Below are 19609 nucleotides of genomic sequence, written 5' to 3'. Positions count from 1 at the left end.
TAAGGCATTGATGTGTACCCTTTTCTCTGTATGAGTGTTAATACATTTTTCACATTGTTTGTAGACATACGTTTTCAATTTATGTATCCATCATCAATATTTGTTTCACTCACCCCTGTTTTTGGATACATCTATGTATGTATAATCAGTTCTTCCTTTGAAAATGGATAAGTCAGTACATTTTTGTGTTTTATAAATTTTAGAAACATATTTTGATATTTAATATTTACACTCACCTTCTGGTCCATGTTTTGTTTAATTTATACCTCAGTATTACATTTTCGTTCAAATGACTGCATATCATATCAGGTGTTTAATTTTGATTCTCACATGTTCAATGTTAGTACATAGAAATGTGATAGATTTTTTAATTTCTATTTTTAAGAGATTTTATTGTTTATATTTGAGGTTTACAACATGATATTGTGGGATACATAAACTAAAATGGTTACTATGGTAAAGCAGATTAGCTTATCTCCTCAGTTTCTAAGTGTGTGTCAATAGCAGCTAAAATATACTTATTTAATAAAATTCATGACACAATTTCATCAGCCTTAGTACCCTATACATATAGATATCTACACTTGTTCCTCCTACATTTCTGCTATTTTGTATCCTTTGACCTGCATCTCCCCATTTGTTCTCCCAACCCAAATGTTTTACTCTCTACCTCTGTCTATTTTAGCCCCCTATTTATATAGTCCACATGTAAGATCATCAAAATATTTTTTTCCATCTGGATTATTTAACTTAGTGTGATGTCCTACAGGTTTATTCATATTGTGGCAAATGCCAAGAGCTTTTTTTTAAGACTAAATACCATTTAATGCTGTATAGCTATATAACACACACATACAGACACACACACACACACACACAAACACATTTTAAAATCTGTTCATCCACTGATGGGCATGTAAGTTGTATCAATATCTCGGCTATTGTGAATGAGCATGAACATGAGCATGCAGACATTTTTATGAGGCTGTGATTTTTATTTACTTTGCGTATATACCCCAAAGAAGGATTACTTGATCATGTGGTAGTTTTATTTTAATTTATTTAGAAACCTCCATCCTGTATTATGGAATGGTGATACCAATCTACATTTCCAACAACAGTGTACTAGGGTTCTTCTTCTTCAAACTTTTAGCAAGTGTGAAGTAATATAGTGGTTTTAATAGGCATTTATCTTATGACTAATGATGTTGAACATCTTTTAATGTATCTGTAAGCATGCCATTCGAAGAAATAATATGGAGAGATACCACACTGTATGTTTTTTTCAGTTTCCTCCAATGATAAATTCTTGCAAAATATAGTACAACATCACAACCAATAAATTGGCATTAATAGAATCCGTCTATTTAGATTTCACCAATTTTACATGTGCTCATTTATGTGTGTGTGTGTGTGTTTAGTTATACTCAGTTTTATCATATGTCTACATTCAAGGGACAACCACCACAATAATAATACAGAAAAGTTTCATCAACACAAGGATCTCTCATTTTTACTTTGATAGCCACACCCAACTGTCCTCTCAAATTTATAATCCCTAGTGACCTCTATTCTCAGCCTGTGTAATTTTGTTATTTTGAGAGAGTTATATAAATGGAATGATTTGAGCTTGAGACAGATGATTTAGGATATGTGGTGGGGGAAATTTCTAAGCAGCAAAACATTCAAGATGTAACCTGGATTATTCTGAAAGCATTCAGTTATATGCATTCACTAAGAGATGGTTTGCTCTTGGAACATACATTTGAAAGGGAAACAGAAAAAAAAAAAGAAAAAAGAAAGGGAAACAGGCAGAGCACAAAAGTCTGAAAAATTTGCAGCCTGAAGATGTGATAAAGAGAAAACGTCATTTTTGGTGAAGAAATTTAGCACACTGCAGAAATTTGTATAAATAAGGAGAAGACAAATGTTAATCAGGAATATGATGGGGAAAATGTCTTTGGGGCATGTCTGAGATCTCTACTGTAGCCCCTCCCATCACAGGCCAGGAAGCCTAGGAGAAAAAAAAAATAGTTTCGCTGGGCCCAGGGCCCCTCCTGCTCTCTGCATCCTGTGAACATGACAACCTGCATTCCAGTTGCTTCAGCACTGGTCATGGCTAAAAGTGTTGGTGTTGAGCTTCTGGTGCACAAAAGTCAAGAACTGAGGTTTGGGAATCTCCACATAGGTTTTAGAGAATGTGTCAAAGTACCTGGATGTCCAGGCAGAGTCTGCTGTATTCTTTATAAAATTATAAAATTTCTGAGACTTTGACAGCCATGCAGAACTGTGAGTCAATAAAACCTCCTTTGTGTATAAATTACCCTGGCTCAGGTAGTATCTTTCTGGGAGTAATAAAACACATTAATACAAATACTTAACTGAGAACCTAGTTTAGATCAGTTGTGTACACTGGAAAAACAAAAATCTACACATAGGATAAAATAAAAACTAGAATTAGATCTTTTTCCTGGATGTATAGCTCTATTTTTATCATTTGTATTACCCTTTGGCAGTCTCATTTTACCTTAGTTTGCTAGGCATTCCTAACAAAAATATCATGTATAGCTACTTACAAAAGAGATAACTTAACCATATATATCCATGATTAAAATTGTAACTAAATTATTTATGAAGCACATAAGAGGGAATCTAAATGTAGCTATTGCTGGATTAAACAGGCAATGCATATCCTTTATAAACATAACCATATTCTTTCTAGGCTTGGCACAGGCATTACCACCTCCAAGAATCTTTCCATAATTTTGTTCTCACAAGACCAGTTTACATGCCAACTTCCCTTTAAATTCTTCCTCCATGTGCTTTGGTTCTCATTATATTCATCACACTATAATGTCATTGTCAATTGCTTTTAGGATTTCCTCATTGAAGTGATCTGCAGGGAAGATGTTCTACAGCTTATAAATGCAAGTTTCCTTATGGCAGAAACTTTATCTTTTTTCCAACGATCAGATCCCCAGTGTCTAGGATAGTATCAAGTACAGACACAGGTAACTAAAAAAATTGTTGAATGAATTGTCTACATTTTTCATCTGCTGAGATTCTTACTCCTTTTATATGCCCACTGATTATAGTACTTCACATTATAGATACACAATAATAACATTAATAATAAATAGAATAATCAATATACCTATGATGAACTACCTTAGTCTGTTTTGTGCTAATATGACTGAATATCTAAGATGGAGTAATTTATAAGTACAAAAATATTTCCCCCACAGTTCTGGAGGCTAGGAAAGTAAAGGTCAATTCATTAGGATTTGATGAAGATCTTGCTCTATCCTCACATGGTAGAAGTGAAATTTTCTGTATTTGCTGAATAGTATCATCTAACATAAAGAAACCCTAAAGACTACCAGAAACCTATTACAATTGATAAATGGATTGAGTAAAGTTTCAGAATACAAAATCAACATTAAAAATTAGTAACATTTCTATGTATTAGTAACAAATAATCTCAAAAATATTATAAAACAATATGATTTAGAGTAGTAACAAAAAAATCAAATAGGTGTAAATTCCACTAAAGAGGTAAAATGCCTTAGTAACTGTTAAAAAATAATAAAAGAAATTTAAAAGACCCAAATAAATGGAAAATTTTTTCATGTTCATAAATGCTATGAAAATGTCCATATTACTCAAAGCAATCTAAAGTCTTACTGTAATCCCTATCAAAATGCCAATGCTGTTTTTAACATGAATGAAAGACAAACGTTTTAAAATTTTTTGGGTATTGCTTTTGTAGCTCAAAGCCTCTGTGGCCAGGGACACCTTTGCCCACATTCTTGTCCTCTGTTCAGGAAGAATGAGGTATGCACCTACATAGAGGGTGAGCAAGAGGAAGAGGAGCTTTACTCAGTGTTAGAACAACTCAGAGAAGACCTGCAGTGTGAATAGCTCCTCTCTGTAGTCAGGTCATCCAGATATCTCTGCAGCTTTCAGCAGAGAGGAGGCCTGGAGTGTGTGGATCCTCTCTGCCAGTGGGGCATCCTGAGGAGTACTCAGCTCTCAGCAGAGAGGAGGCACTGGAAAGGGTAGCACCTCTCTGCAGCTGATTGTCCCTAAGTCTGCTGCTACCAGCAGAGAAGAGGCCTTCGAGAGGGTGGCTCCTCTCTGCAAGCATGCCATCCCAACGTCTGCAGCTCTTAGCAGATAAAAGGCCCTGGAGAGGGTAGCTCCTCTCTCCACCTGGTTGCCTTGATATGTGCTCTGCTCTGGCTATGTCTGGGGTTTTTAAGGTCTTCAGAGAGAGAAAGTGTGTGCTGATTGGTCCATGGACAACCATGGGCAGGCTCAAGATAAAACACCTTGCCTTACCCCTCTGGTCGACAGTACAGGCAGAGGAGCCTGTTGGGTACCAGCCCAACCACATATGTCAGTGGCCTTAGTCCTGAGAGTGATGAGGGATTGAGAAAAGGAAATAAAGACAGAGACACAGGAGTAGAATTTACAGTATGGGTCCAGGGGACCAATGGAAGCATGGGAACTGTGTTGGCCCCAAGCTCTTGGCTTCAAACACTTTTATTATGTGCACAATTTCATTGATCTTATGGGTTTGGAAAGGGAGGGGAAAGGAGTAGGTAAGATAGTCAGATGGAGAGCCCTTGACATCCTTCTAAGACATGTTAAACTAGTACTCTGAGTTTATCACCAATTGTTATCAGGGTGCAGCTGCAGCAGATGTTTAGTGGATTAGGAGACACAGGGTCTGACCATACCCAATGAATCAAGGGGCTTTTATCTCTTAAGCATTGAGGACATTGAGCAATTAAAATCACTTCATATTCCGAAAACCAAGGCAGAGACTGAAGTGTTCCTTGATCTCTGCCCTGAAAGGCTTTTCTCCTCTTTGCCATCTCCAAATTGCAAAGACCCTCCAGATCTTATGAGCAGAGGTCAACTCCCTTCTCAGAGATCTTTGCACAAGTCCTCTTGACCAGGCCCTTGTAGAGTCTCTCCATGTTGAGAAGGCATTCGTGGGACCAGAGCAGTATCCCCTGCTCTGCAATCACCCCGAGGTGTTCCCCGGTGTTACTGCGTTCTCAGATGGTCTTTACCTTAGGCCTCCTGTTGCCGCTTGATTTCTAATTAACTGTACCCATAATATAGTTTAGTTCGGTGTACAAACTTCAGTGTACTCTGAGGCAAGCAAGCTTATAATTATTTAGCTAGAATTAACGTAGGTCTCCCCCTAGCCATCTTGAACCCCAGGAGCCCACAGGCTACAGGACTTTCCTAGCCTGAAGGTGGGACTTCACTGGGGACCTGCCCTCTTCCACCCAGTCTGTCTGCCTCCAACCACCATTCTTGGTGCCCAGACTGTTTGTGCCAACTGGCACCTGTGGGCCACCACTGTGCTGCCTCCTCCCGCACTGACTCAGCTTCCCTCCTATATTTATCAGTGTCCAAAATCCAGAGGGAGACAAGGTCGCAGGGGCCTAAAGTATCAGCACTTCCCCAAGCATGCACTCACCCAGCCAGGCTGCAATAGCATCCGAGCTCAGCTTCAACTTTGCTCCAAGATCAGAGTGGGCTCTCTTAGTGAGGAGAGGCCAGACAACAAGAACAGGCACTTGTGAGATGGCGAGGGGAAAGGAGACCTTTCCAGGTCCCCAAGAGTACAGAGAATCCTGGGTCTGCAGTCAGCCTTGGATGGCTGAAGCTACACCTGGGAACCTCTCACCCAGCCAACTTGAAAGAGGTGGGGCTCCCACTTGTCCCCAGCTCCTGCAGGCTCTGTGGAGTGTGCATCCTCACCCACACCTCTGATACGAGAGCAGTTGCCAGCAATGGGGAGAAGCTAGCAGCGAGAGAAGGCACTTCTGAGAGTGCTGCATACAAGACCCTCCCAGGCTCCCAATACCACAGAGACACACAAATCTGGGGCTGCATTGAAGCTCCTGCCTGCTCTGTGAAGTAAGAGGATCAGGCCCATGGGGACAGGGCTCCTGCCTGCTTAATGGAGTGCATAGCCCTGGCTGCACCTCCCTGCTGCTGTGGCATCTTGGCAGTGGGCTGCTGCTGCCATCAAAAATACATTAATTACTATGGAAGCAAAAGAGACTCTACATAGCCAAAACAATCTTGAGCAAAAAGAGCAATGCCAAAGGCATCGCACTCCTTTCCTTAAAAATATATTATAATGCTACAGTAACCAATGCCGCATGGTCCTGTTACAAAGACAGACAGACAGACAAATGGAACAAAATAGAAAACCCAAATATAAAGTAAACTATTTATGGTCAACTGATATTGATTATGTAAGGTACCAAGAACATACAATGGGGAAAGAAAATCCTCTTCAATAAATGGTACTGAGAAAACTGGATACACACAGGCAGCGTAATGAAATAACACCTTTTTATCTCACCATATACCAAACGAAATAAAAAATGAATTGAAGACTTTTTAAACTTTTATTATAAGTTCAAGGGTGTATGTGCAGAATGTGCATGTTCTTTACATAGGTATACATGTGTCATAGGGGCTAGTTATACGGATTCTTTTATTAGCAAGCTATTAAACCTAGTATCCATTAGTTAGTTAGTTTTCCTGATTCTTTTCCTTTTCTTACCTTCCACGTCCAGTTAGACTCCAGTGTGCTTTGTTCCCCTCTGTGTGTCCATATATTCTCATTATTTGGCTCCCAATTATAGGTGAGAACATGCTGTGTTTGGTTTACTGTTCCTGCTTTAGTTTGCTGAGAATAATTGCCTCCAGCTCTATCTATGTCTCTGCAAAGTACATGATCAAAGACAGAAAGACAGAAATGCCATTCAATCCAGCAATCTTATTACTGGGGATATACCCAAAGGAATATAACTCACTCCATTATAAAGGCACAAATGTGTATTTTCATTGCAGCACAATTCACAACATCAAAGACATGAAATCAACATAAATGCCCATCATGATAGACTGGATAAAGAAAAAAACAAAGTGCATACATACACCATAGAATACTATGCAGCCATAAAAAATGAATACTTAAACAGAATACATGAAACTCTAAAACTACTTCAAAAAAGCATGAGGAAATAGCTCCATGCCATTGCTTTTGGCAATGATTGTTTGGATATAATCCTGAAAACATAAGCAATGAAAACAAAAGTAGACCAACAGAATGGCATTAAACAGAAATGCTTCTACAAAGCAAAAAACACAATTAACAACCCACAGAATGGGAGAAATATTTGCAAACCATACATCTGATAAGGGGTTAATATTCAAAATATATATGAAACTCAAAAAAATAGCAAGAAAACAAATAATGTCTTTAAAAAGTGAGCAAAGTGGTGGCTCAAGCCTGTAATCCCAGCACTTTGGGAGGCCGAGGCGGGTGGATCACGAGGTCAAGAGATCGAGACCATCCTGGTCAACATGGTGAAACCCCGTCTCTACTAAATATACAAAAAATTAGCTGGGCGTTGTGGCGCGCGCCTGTAATCCCAGCTACTCGGGAGGCTGAGGCAGGAGAATTGCCTGACCCCAGGAGGCGGAGGTAGCGGTGAGCCGAGATCGCGCCATTGCACTCCAGCCTGGGTAACTAGAGCGAAACTCCGTCTCAAAAAAAAAAAAAAAAAAAAGTGAGCAAAGAACCTGAACAGATATTTTGTAAAAGATATACAAATGGAAAATCAGTCCATTAAAAGAAATTGACTTACCAATCATTAGGGAACTGCAAATTACAACTAAAGTGAAATATCTCTTCACACTGTTACAATTGTTTTAATAAAAAGATGAAACATAACATATGTGGGGAGAATGCAAAGAAAGGGGAACTCATACACTGTTGGTGTACTGTAAATTAGCACACCCAATATGGAAAACAGTATAAAAGTTCCTCTAAAACCTAAAAATAGAACTACCCTTTGACCCAGTTCTTCAGCTTCTGTATATGTACTCAAAGAAACGGAAAGCAACACATTACAGGAATATCTTCACTGCCAGGTCCAGTGCAGCATCATCCCCAGTAGCCAAGATATGCAAACAACCTAAGGGTCCATTGATGGATGAATTAATAAAGAAAATGTGAAATATATATACATTAAATGCTATTCAGACTTAAAACAGGGGGAAATTATTTTTTTATTTGTATATATTTAGGGTACAGTTTTGTTGCATGGATGTGTTGAGTAGTGGTGAAATCTGAGCTTTTAGTGTAGCTATGACTTGAATACTGCACATTGGATCCATTATATAATTATTCATCTATCACCCCTGTATTAGACCATTGTTGTGTTGCCATAAAATATACCCAAGACTGGGTAGTTTGTAAGGAAATAGGTTTAATTGGCTGATCGTTATGCAGGCTGAACAGTAAGCATAGTGTTGGCATCTGCTTCTAAGGACACCTCAGGAAACATTCAATCATGACGGAAGGTGAAGGGTGAGCAACTTTCTCATACAGTGGGAGCAAGAGCAAAAGAGAGTTCAGGGTGTGTGCCACACAATAAAATTCCATATCTCATGAGTACTCACTCAGCATTGCAATGACAACATTGAGCCATAAGTAATATGACTCCATGATCAAGGCCTCATATTCAACATTGGGGATTACATTTCATCATGAGATTGGGGTGGGAACACATGTCCAAACTATATCATTCTGCCCCTGGCCCCTCCCAGATGTGATGTCCTTCTTACATTGCAAAACATAATTATGCCTTTTCAAGATTTCTCCAAATTTTAACTCCAAAGTCCAAAGTTCCATTAGAGATGAAACCAATCTCTTCAACCTATAAGCCTGTAAAATCAAAACAAGTTATTCACTTCCAAGATACAATGGGGGTGCAGGCATTGGGTAAACATTGACATTTCCAAAGGGATAAATCAACCAAAAGAAAGAGGCTGAAGACACTATGACAATTCAAAACCCAGCAGCACAGCAGTCATTACATCTTACAACCTCAAAATAATGCTTGAGTCCATGTCCCACATCCAGGGCATACTAATGCAAGGGGCCAGCTCCCCAAAGTCTTAGGCAGCTCCAGTTCAGCATCTGTGTATCTGCAGAGTACAGCCCCTGCAGCTGCTCTTATGGGTTGGACTGGTGTGGCTGTGGCTTTTCCAGAACCAGGGTGCAAGCTGCTAGTGGATCTACCCATTCTAGAGTCTTAAGGTTGGTAGTTTTCTTCTCACTGCTCCACTAGGCAGTGTTCCAGTGGTGACTCTATGTGGGGCTTCCAACCCCACATTTCCCCTCCAACTGTCCTGGTAGAGGTTCTTTGTGAGGGCTCCATCCTTATAGCAGTGTTCTCCCAGGACACCCAGGCTTTTTGTACATCCTCTGAAATCTAGAGGGAGGCTGTCAAGCCTCACTCACTCTTATACTCTGTGTACCTGTAGGCTTAGCACCATGTGAAAGACATAAAGGCTTATGGCTTGCACACTCTGAAGCAGTAGCCTAAGCTGTACTTGGGCCCCTTTGAGCCATGAATAAAGCCAGAGTGTATGAAATGTGGGAAGCAGTGTCCTAAGGCTGCCCAGGGTAGCATCACCCTGGGCCTGGCTCCTGAAACCATTTATTCCTTGTAGGCTGCAGGGCCTGTGATGGGAGGGGATGCTGCAAAGGTCTCTGAAATGACTTCTAGGCCTTTCTGCTATTGTGTTGGATATTAGCACTTGTTTCTCTATTAGTCACGTAAATTTCTCTAGCAATTGGTTGCTCCACACCCTGCTTAAATTCCTCTCCTGAATAAACTTTTTCTTTCTCCAACATGTGGACAGTCTTCAAATTTTCCAAATTTGTATGCTCTACTTTCTTTTAAAATATAAGCTCCAACTTTAAGTCACTCCTTTGCTTCCACATATAAGTTAGGTCATTAGAAGCAGCCAGACCACATCCTGAACAAATTGCTGCTTAGAAATTTCTTTCATCAGATACTGTAAATCATCACTCCCATGTTCAGATGTCCACATATCTGTAGAGCATGAACAGAATGCACACAAACTCTCTGCTAAGGCATAATATCTGTCAGTTTGGCTCCAATTACCAATGAATTCTTCAGTTCCATCTGAGACCTCATCAGCCTGGACTTCACTGTCCATATCAATATCACAATTTTGGTCACAACCATTTATCCAGTGTTTATGAAATCTCAAACTTTTTTTTTTGACACCTCCAAACTCTTCCAACCTCTGCCTGTTACCTAGTTCCAAAGCCACTTTCATGCTTACAGGTGTCTATAGCCTCAACCATCTCCTCAGCATAAATTTTACATATTTGGCCATTCTTGCATTTCCATAAAGAAATATCTGAGTCTGTGTAATTTATAAGAAAAGTAGTTTAATTGGCTGATGGTTCCACAGGTTGTAAAGAAAGCATTACGCTGGCATCTGCTTCTTGAGAGGTCCCAGCAAGCTTTCTTTCATGGCAGAAGGCAAAGGGGGAGCAGGCATCTCACATGCTGAGAGCAGTAGCAAGACAGAGTGGGATGGAAGGTGCTCCACAGTTAAACAACGAGATCTCATGAGTACTCACTCACTACTGCAAGGACAGTGTCAAGCCATAAGGGATCTGTCCTCATGGTCAAACACATCTCACCAGGTCCCACCTCAAACACTGGTAATTTTATTTCAACATGACATTTGGTCAGGAACAGATATTCAAAGTATATCAACACCCCTCTCACCATCCCACCCTTCCAAGTCTTTGATGTTTATTATTCTACTCTCTATGTCCATGTGCATACATTATTTAGCTACTACTTATGAATTAGATTGTATGGTATCTAATTTTCTGTTTCTGAGTTATTTTATTTAAGAGAATGTCTTCTAGTTTCATCCATGTTGCTGTAAAAGACATAATTTCATTATTTTTTATGGTCAAATAGTATTTCAAGGAATACGTATACTACGTTTTCTTTATCTAATTACCCAATGATGGACATATACATTGATTTAATATATTATCATGAATACTGCTACAATAAACCTATGAGTGCAGGTATATTTTTATAAAATGATTTATTTTCCTTTGGGTAGGTACCCCATAGTGGGATCACTGAATCAAATGGGTAGTCCAATTTTTAGTTCTTTGAGAAGTCTCCATACTGTTTTCCACAGAGCTTGTGCTAGTTCACAGTACAGTGAACAGTGTATAAGCATTCCCTTTTCTCCATGGTCTTATCAACATCTGTATCTCTTGACTTCTTAATAATAACCATTTTGACTAGTTTAAATGCATATCTAATTGTGGTTTTAATTTTCATTTCTCTAATGATTAATCATGTTAAGGCTTTTTTCTGTAATTTGTGACTACAGGGATGAATATGGTGGCCATTACAGTAAGTGAAATAATCCAGGCATGGAAATACAAATATCATGTGATCTCACCTCTGTGTGGAATCTAATAAAGTTGAATTCATAGAAATAGAGTGTGGAACAGTGGTTGTCATAGGCTGGGGAGGGCTTTAGGAGGGAGAGAATGGGGAGATTTTGGCTAATGAATACAAAGTTTCAGGTAGACAGGAGGAATAGGTTTTGAAATCCATTGCAGAGCACTGTGATTATAGTCAATTATAATGTGTTATATATTTGAAAATAACAAAGTAAACATAAAAATGTCTCAACATAAAAAATAGTAGGTAAGAGATGGGATGGATGTGCCAGCTTTTTAAATTATGACACTTTGCTTACATATATCAAACATCACATTGTGATCCCAAATGCATATATTGATAATTATGATTTATCAGTTAAACATAATATTAATAATATTTTTAAAAGTCAAAACAATAGTGATAGAACCTAGTTCAGTTGTTGGTATGCTCCAGCAGGGGTATGACAGGAAATTAACAGACATAAGGAAAATTTGGAGTCTGATGAAAATATTCTCTGTCATAACTGTGATGAGTGGCTACATGATATTTGTCAAAGGTCATCAAATTGTATACACTAACAGTAGGTAAATTTTATTGAAGGTAAACTATACCTTAATAAATCTGACTTTTAAGAAAGAAATAATCAAGAACAGAGAGTCAGGATAAGGAAATTAAAGATTGGAATCTAAATGGATAAACTTCTATGGGATGTAGAGATAGCAGAAAGGAGTCTGGAAGAATACCCTGGACTATGGTTTAGATATTCACAGTAACTTCTTATGTGGTGCCATTGATTTCTGGGAAAAACATTTTAGAAGCAGTTTACAGGGCTGACAGAATGGTAAGACAGAGCCATAGTATCTGCAAAACACAGGGAAAATATTTGCAATTTCAACCATCTCTGAATCCCTGTGATGCATGTACTCTGGCAGATATGTATGGCCACCAGATGATTCTCAGTACTCTCTCAATATTATACACTTCTAAGTATTTTAACTAAGGACATTTAGTCAATATGTATCATAATCTAATGTTTATACATTCACATAATTTTTTATAAATATATATGCAAGTCTGAAAATATTTATTTTCTCATTATTTTTGTTCTGATTTGGGAGTTGAGAAAAATAGTAACATGTTTCCATGCTCTAGTAATTCTATGGTGAGGTATTTCTTAATATCCTTGATGAAAACTGCTTGAACATATTTATTGGATCTACCATACAGTATACTAGGAAATTTACAAGAATCATCTTACAATTCATGATTGAATTAACTTACAATCGATGATTGAATCATCTTACAATCATCATCAAGTAGCTTTGAAGTATATCTTACCTTGACAAATGAATAAATTGAGGCTATCAAATATTAAATAACTTTTGTATGGCTATACAGAGACTAAGTGCTCAAGCCATATGTATTTGACACCTCAGTTTGTGCTCTTCCTACCTTGCCCTTGAGCCTTTACATGAGGCTAAGAGAAGCTGGGTACCTTTATAAAAATTCCCACAGTATACCCGAGTATTTCAGGAGATATAAAGACTTTATCAATTATTTAGTCTAACCTCTGTTTTTTTACAGATGAGGTACTCAAATTGGAGAATGTATTAGCAACCTGGCCAAGGTCATAGGGGCACATATTAAAACAGTTCACTTATAACCTAGATCCAGTAACTTCCAATCAGATTTTTTTTTTCTATATCTGTCTAGGACCACTCAACAAAATGCTGATTAGACCAAGGAAATAATGTGGACTCTAATACAGCCATGGAGCTGCTCCTCTTGTCAAAAAAAGTATACATATGTGTATATATATATATACATACACACACACACACACACACACACACACACACACACACACACACACACGTCTCTGCTCACCATGGAAGTAATGTTGGAAAGTACAACCAAATTGATAATGTAAAAAGAATTTCTATATTCATAATCTGCTAAGCATATGTCAATGAAGCTATCTTTACCATGAAACCATCTCTATCCACCTAACAATTTTACAAAATGGAATCTCTTACAAGGATCCCAAAGGTGGAATGAAACTAGCTGCTAAAAAATGGTGAACTTTCTTCTAACAAATTACCTACAGAATCTCCCAGAGAAACTTTTTATCATAGTCTGATCTCTAAAAAATAGGAATTTTTTTGTGAGGATCAGTGTCATAAACAAGACATTTATTAACTCTTACCATGAGCCACACACTGTTCTACCGTCTTTACATATGTTACATTTTTTATCTTGATCACGATTCTATGAAGCCAACATTATTATGCTAATGTTACAATTGAGGAAACTGAGGTAGAGGCAATTTAAGTAACTTGCCCAAAGTCATACAATGATAAGAGATGAAGAGCCAGGCAAGGGCTTCAGATTTTGCATTCCTACCCATCACACCACACCTGAAACCTTTTGATACATTTATAGTATGTTTGAAGGGAGTTCAAAAATAACTCAATTTTGAAATCAGTTATAACCGGTTAAATCTATTCTGAAATACTTCCCTTTCAGTAAGGTTTCCAGGTTTCCTGTCGATATAATTAATATTATTAATAGGATGTAGCTTGTGGAACAAGCTCCGGTAGAAGCAAGAGGCAAGACATGAAAGCTAAAAAAGACTTTTATTTGATTTCTGTATCTCTCACTTACCGAGAAATTTATTTAATTGTCTTAGCCTCAGTTCTTTAGCAACAAAACCAACATAATTTTATTGGCTTTAGGATTTCTATGTATGCCATTCAGAGTGCTATTATGATTCACCCTCAAAAGGAGTGACTGGAAAGGTTCAGTGAAGATATTATTCATAAGATGTGGGAAACAGCAAGGCTTCTGATTCATAGTGAGGAGCCGTTATCACTCCTAACTTGAAGGATCAAGGAAAAGGAGTTACAAGAACCTAAAGAAATTGTCTTTCACTATGAATAACATAGGCTGCCTAAGTGGAGCTGGCAGCATTAGTTGATGGACACCCACAAGTTCTTGGTAAACCTATAGGAGGAACATAGGAAAATAGATTCCTGCCCTTCTCTCCTCCCTTGCTACAATCTCCTGCATCTTTTTCACTGAACCCAGCAAAAGCCAAAGGGAAAGGAAACCAAGCTGTTGCATCCAATACAAATCAGCCCCGCCAGAGTACCGGGAAAAGAAAGGTGAAGAAAGGATCCACAGGACACAAACTGATAACATTGTAAGATGAACATTACACGTGAAAACGTTGTAATGCAGTATGGGCTTAATAATTATTAATTTATTTTTTTCCTCTAGTGGTCATCTTTTGTTTCTGCCAGCTCTGCATTGCATCTTCTTCTTTCAGTAAAATCGGCTTTCCTCTAATAAAAACATGAATCCCACGATAGTAAGAGGGATGCATGTAAAAATATTTCAGTGCTTGAAACTTTCATTTTTATGGAGAGATTCTATAGCATAGTGGTTTAAACCAAAGGATTTAGAATGAGAGTGACTGAGTCTGAATTACAGTTCACTTACTATCTGTGACCTTGGGCAATTTTTTAGGAGCTTGCTGAGCCTCAGTTCTTATTTCTGCATAACTGGAGCATTATACTAATAGTGACTCAACAGAGTGATTTTGTAAATTAAATAAATTTTTATATATATACACATATATGTACATTATATAGTGACGATAAAAAAAGATGAGCCTGTATGCAAGACTTAACTGTTATTATTCCATGTGGTCTTCTTAATACTGACAATCAGGTAATACACCCACTGCCTTCATGATTGAACCTCCTTTAGGGTAGGTATGTGTCCTAGGCTGGGCCAACCTGACATTTTCTCTTGAGGAGTTGAGTTCTGCACTGAATGATATGGGATTAGAACAAACTGTTGATGCTGAAGTCACTCTAACAGCAATGCCCTTAAAAAACTGCCAATTATTTCTCTCTGTTCAATCCCTAGAATAATCCTGGTTTTATACTTCCAGATTGGTTACTTATTTCTTTGATATTTAAAGAAATATTTACTTTTTATATTTTAAACTACTTTATGGAGGTATAATTCTCATGTACTAAAATTCACCCAAGAAAGGCAAAAAATTTAATGTTTTTTAGTACATTCACAGAGTTGTGCAACCATTTCCACAAGCTAATTTTGGAACACTTTCATCATTCTCAAAAGAAACACCTTACCTTCTTTGGTACTCACCCCACATTTCCTTCAACCACCTCTCTCTAGCACATCACCTTAATCTAGATTCTGTTCCTACAGATTTTAGACAAGAAAATTCAATGATAAAATGGTATTTGTTTTTTTTTTTTTTTGAGCGGGAGTCTCGCTAGGTCACCAGGCTGGAGTGCAGTGGTGCGATCTCAGCTCACTGCAATCTCCACGTCCCGGGTTCAAGCCATTCCCATGCCTCAGCCTCTCGAGTAACTGGAATTACAGGTACATTCCACCACACCCAGCTAATTTTTTTGTATTTTTAGTAGAGACAAAGTTTCACCCTGTTGGCCAGGATGGTCTTGATCTCTTGACCTCCTGATCCACCTGCCTCCTCCTTCCGAAGTGCTGGGATTACAGGTGTGAGCCATTGCACCTGGCTGAAAAGGTAATATTTTTAAAATATGGTGTTGTGACAACTAGAAGTGCACATGAAGACGAATGAATTTTGACCCCTACCTCACACCTATACAAAAATTAATTCAAAATGTTAAAATACCTAAATAAAGGAAGTAAAACTCTTAGAAGAAACATAAGTACACATTTTGTTCTTGTGATTTTTCAGTTGCCTACTATCCTTTGAAAAATTTTCTCTTAGAGTTTGGGTTTGTCTAAAATTCTTTTTCGTTTTATTGTTATTGTTGTTTGCTTGCTTGCAAGCGCAAGACTCTACCATATAGCTCTCCACCCCTGACTCCCTTGTAGTTAGAATATCATACTACTGATAGGAGTAATAGAGTGTTTTCTTCCTAAAAAGCATCCCCATTACCACCCACATTTCCACCCCAGCTACACTAAGATGAGTGTATGGCATTGAACTAGAACATGTTATCTCAGCTTATGTCTGACTGGATTTGAGAACACCATTATAGGTATCTTCAACTACCAGTGGCAATTGACTATTTTCTTGGGTAAAATACCAAACTGCCAAGAATATTCATGAAAATTTTTATTTTACAATTTGACTGTCAGATTCTTTTACTTTGCACATTGCCACAGCTGTTCATTAAATTACATAAAAGAAAATGCCAATTGTCTTCCCCATAAAGTAAATGCAAGAGTATTCTCAAGGTTGGATTATCTTGCTGAGAAAGTCTACAACAACTGCAGAACTCAAATAATAATAATAACAGTAACAAAACCTTCTGTTGTATAGGATAGAAAATGCACAGTTTCAACAATTTGCAGGGTTCCCTTTTTCTCTGAGCAAGTAAATTAAACCACATGCTTGGGAAAACATATTTTTGATATTCTAGAGAAATTATTACAGATTTTTCACATGATAAAAGTACAGATAAAAAAACAGCAATGAGTGCACTAATATCCACCTAAGGCAGAGAATAAGCTTGCTGTTAAGTGTAGGCAATAAGACAGGTAAGGATATCAAGTAATATATCAACATATGTGGGGAAAAAAAAGAAGAGTATGTAAAAATAAGAACTAATTATCCCCTCACCTGTTTTTTTCTCTTATATCTTTTGCTGCTCCTTAACTGAATCGTTTTTTTCTGCCTAAGCATAAAATGCTACAGTTTCTTGTTATCCAGTCCTACATGCTTCTATCCTTTACTATACATTCTTCTTGATGATTCCATTCACTCCTATGGCTTCAATTATTATCCATTGCACATACGCGTAACTTCCACGTGTATAACTCCAACTCAGACATTTCTTCTGCATTCTAGAACAAGTCTCCATTTGTCTCCTGAACACGTCTACATGGGTACTGGAAAGGCATATCAAATTCAGCATGCCTGAAACTAAATTCATAATCTTCTTTCCCCAGTGCTCTTCTGGCAACTCCATCTCAAAATGGCACCATCATTCATCTATCTGTGAAAGTCAGAAACCTAAGGCTCATCCCTGATATTCCCATTTCATTCATATTTCACGGGTCATTCATTAGGTGGCAGAAGCACAATTTAAACCAATATATTAACTTTCAGTCTAGTACTACTTGACTATTCTGTAGGGTAACAAGGACCCCAGAGTTTAATAAGCATTAATAGATTTAATCTCATCAGACCTATTTTCTCCACACTTAGTCACCAGTATTTGTTCATAATGCATTCCACGGGGAGGGTAAGGGAACATGTACTAAATTAGAGTTGTGAAAACTGGGCAGCATTCCCAGAGAGCTAATTTTAAAATGTTAAAAGTTCTTAATCACCTAGCACTTTGAAACTTAATTGTTTATTATAATGTTATGGGATACTGAGTGAGATTTTTCCTAATTCTCCAGAATGAAAACCTCCAGTCTACAGCTGAGGATAAAGAGGCTCTAAGAACCCTATATTCTTAAGATACTTGCCCAAAATTTTGGCCACTTTCCTAAGGACTCACTGAAATTACCAAGTGGTAGCACATATTGTACTAGTACCTCCAACAATCATCTCAACATTTTATCTCCCTCTAATTTAGTATATTTTTAAAAGCTGCAGAATGGAGAGCAAAATAATCAAAGTCAAGAACAATTGTTGAAGGAGTGACCAGGCCTATGTGCAGGTATCACCCAACCAGAATGTACTCTTGCCTTGGTGCTGAATCAGGATACTGGGGGCCTCTTGCTGTGACAGATAGCACCTTCATATTTGCTGCATTGTAAGTTGAGAGGCTGAATTGGATGCTTAAGAGAAGCACTGATTTGAGAGAGGGAGAGGGAGAGGTGATATAAAGTTATTAGCTATTTGCCAATGAATAAAGAAGTATTTCAGTATTTGAAGAATGTTTCCCAATGAAGGGAAGATACTGGCATTGGGATATCACTATTCTCCAGGGACTGTCCATGCCCTGCAAGACATTTAATATATCTTACTCTTGGAAATTAAATGCTGTTTCAGTCACTCTAAGACAATCAATAATCCCTTCACACATTTTAAAAGGCTCCCTGAGTTGTACTGCACACCTTGTGACCCACTTCCACATCTAGCACACTAGGGAACTATACAACTAAATAAATCCATTGAGCTTTTGCAAATCTAAAACATGAGCCAATAAAGGAGGCCTCACTTTGATTCCTTTATTACAGAAAAACCTGATGGCCAAGAAGAATTAACAGAAAAGAAGCAATAACAAACAACAACAAAAATCATCACAGCCAAGAAGTAAAGAGAGACTTGTTAATACATTCATTTGCTCCACTGTCCATCCTCCTCAACACCCTGAAAGAATGAGATCTTGAAGAATGAGGACAGAAGAAATATCTACCTCAGATCCTGCCCTGCCACGCCTAAACTATCAGCAGTTTAAGCTTGTGATGTAGGGAAAGGAAGAGGAATGGAAGTTAAATAGAATTAGAGATTGAAACTATAAACTGGATTGAATATTATTGTTTTACTTTGTTTTTTATTGTTTTTTCAAGTTTTATTTTAAGTCCAGGATTACATGTGCAGTTATCTTATATAGGTAAATATCATGTTACAGGGGATCGGTGTACAGATTGTACAGATTGTTCTGTCATCCAGGTAGTAAGCATAGTACCCAATGGGTAGTTTTTCGATTCTCACCATCCTTCCACTCTCCATCCTCAAGTAGGCCTCAGGGTCTGTTGTTTCCTTCTTTGTGTCCATATGTACTCAATGTCTAGCACCCACCTATAAGTGAGAACATGCAGAACGTGATTTTTTTGTTAATTTGCCAGAGAACTGGTGTCCAGCTCCATTCATGTTTCTGCAAAGGACATGATCTCATTTTTGTTATGGATGCATAGTATTCCATGGTGTATATGTACCACAGTTTCTTTATCCAGCGTACCTTTGATGGGCTGTTAGGTTGATTCCAAGTCTTTACTACTGTGAATAGTGCTGCAATAACTGTATTAATGCATGTGTCTTTATGGTAGAATGATTTATACTCCTTTGAGTATATAACCAGTAATGAAATTGCTGGGTCAAATGGTATTTCTGTTTTAAGTTCTTTGAGAAATTGCCAAACTGCTTTCTACAAAGGCTGAACTAACTTACATTTCTACCAGCAGTGTATAAGTGTCTTCTTTTTTCCACAGCCTCACCAGCATCTGTTGTTTCTGACATTTTAATAATAGCCATGTGACTGATATGAGATGGTGTC

Source organism: Callithrix jacchus, chromosome X (assembly GCF_049354715.1).
Source record: "Callithrix jacchus isolate 240 chromosome X, calJac240_pri, whole genome shotgun sequence".
NCBI lineage: Eukaryota > Metazoa > Chordata > Mammalia > Primates > Cebidae > Callithrix > Callithrix jacchus.
The sequence above is the reverse complement of the archived record's forward strand: the minus strand, read 5'-3'. Positions refer to the sequence as shown.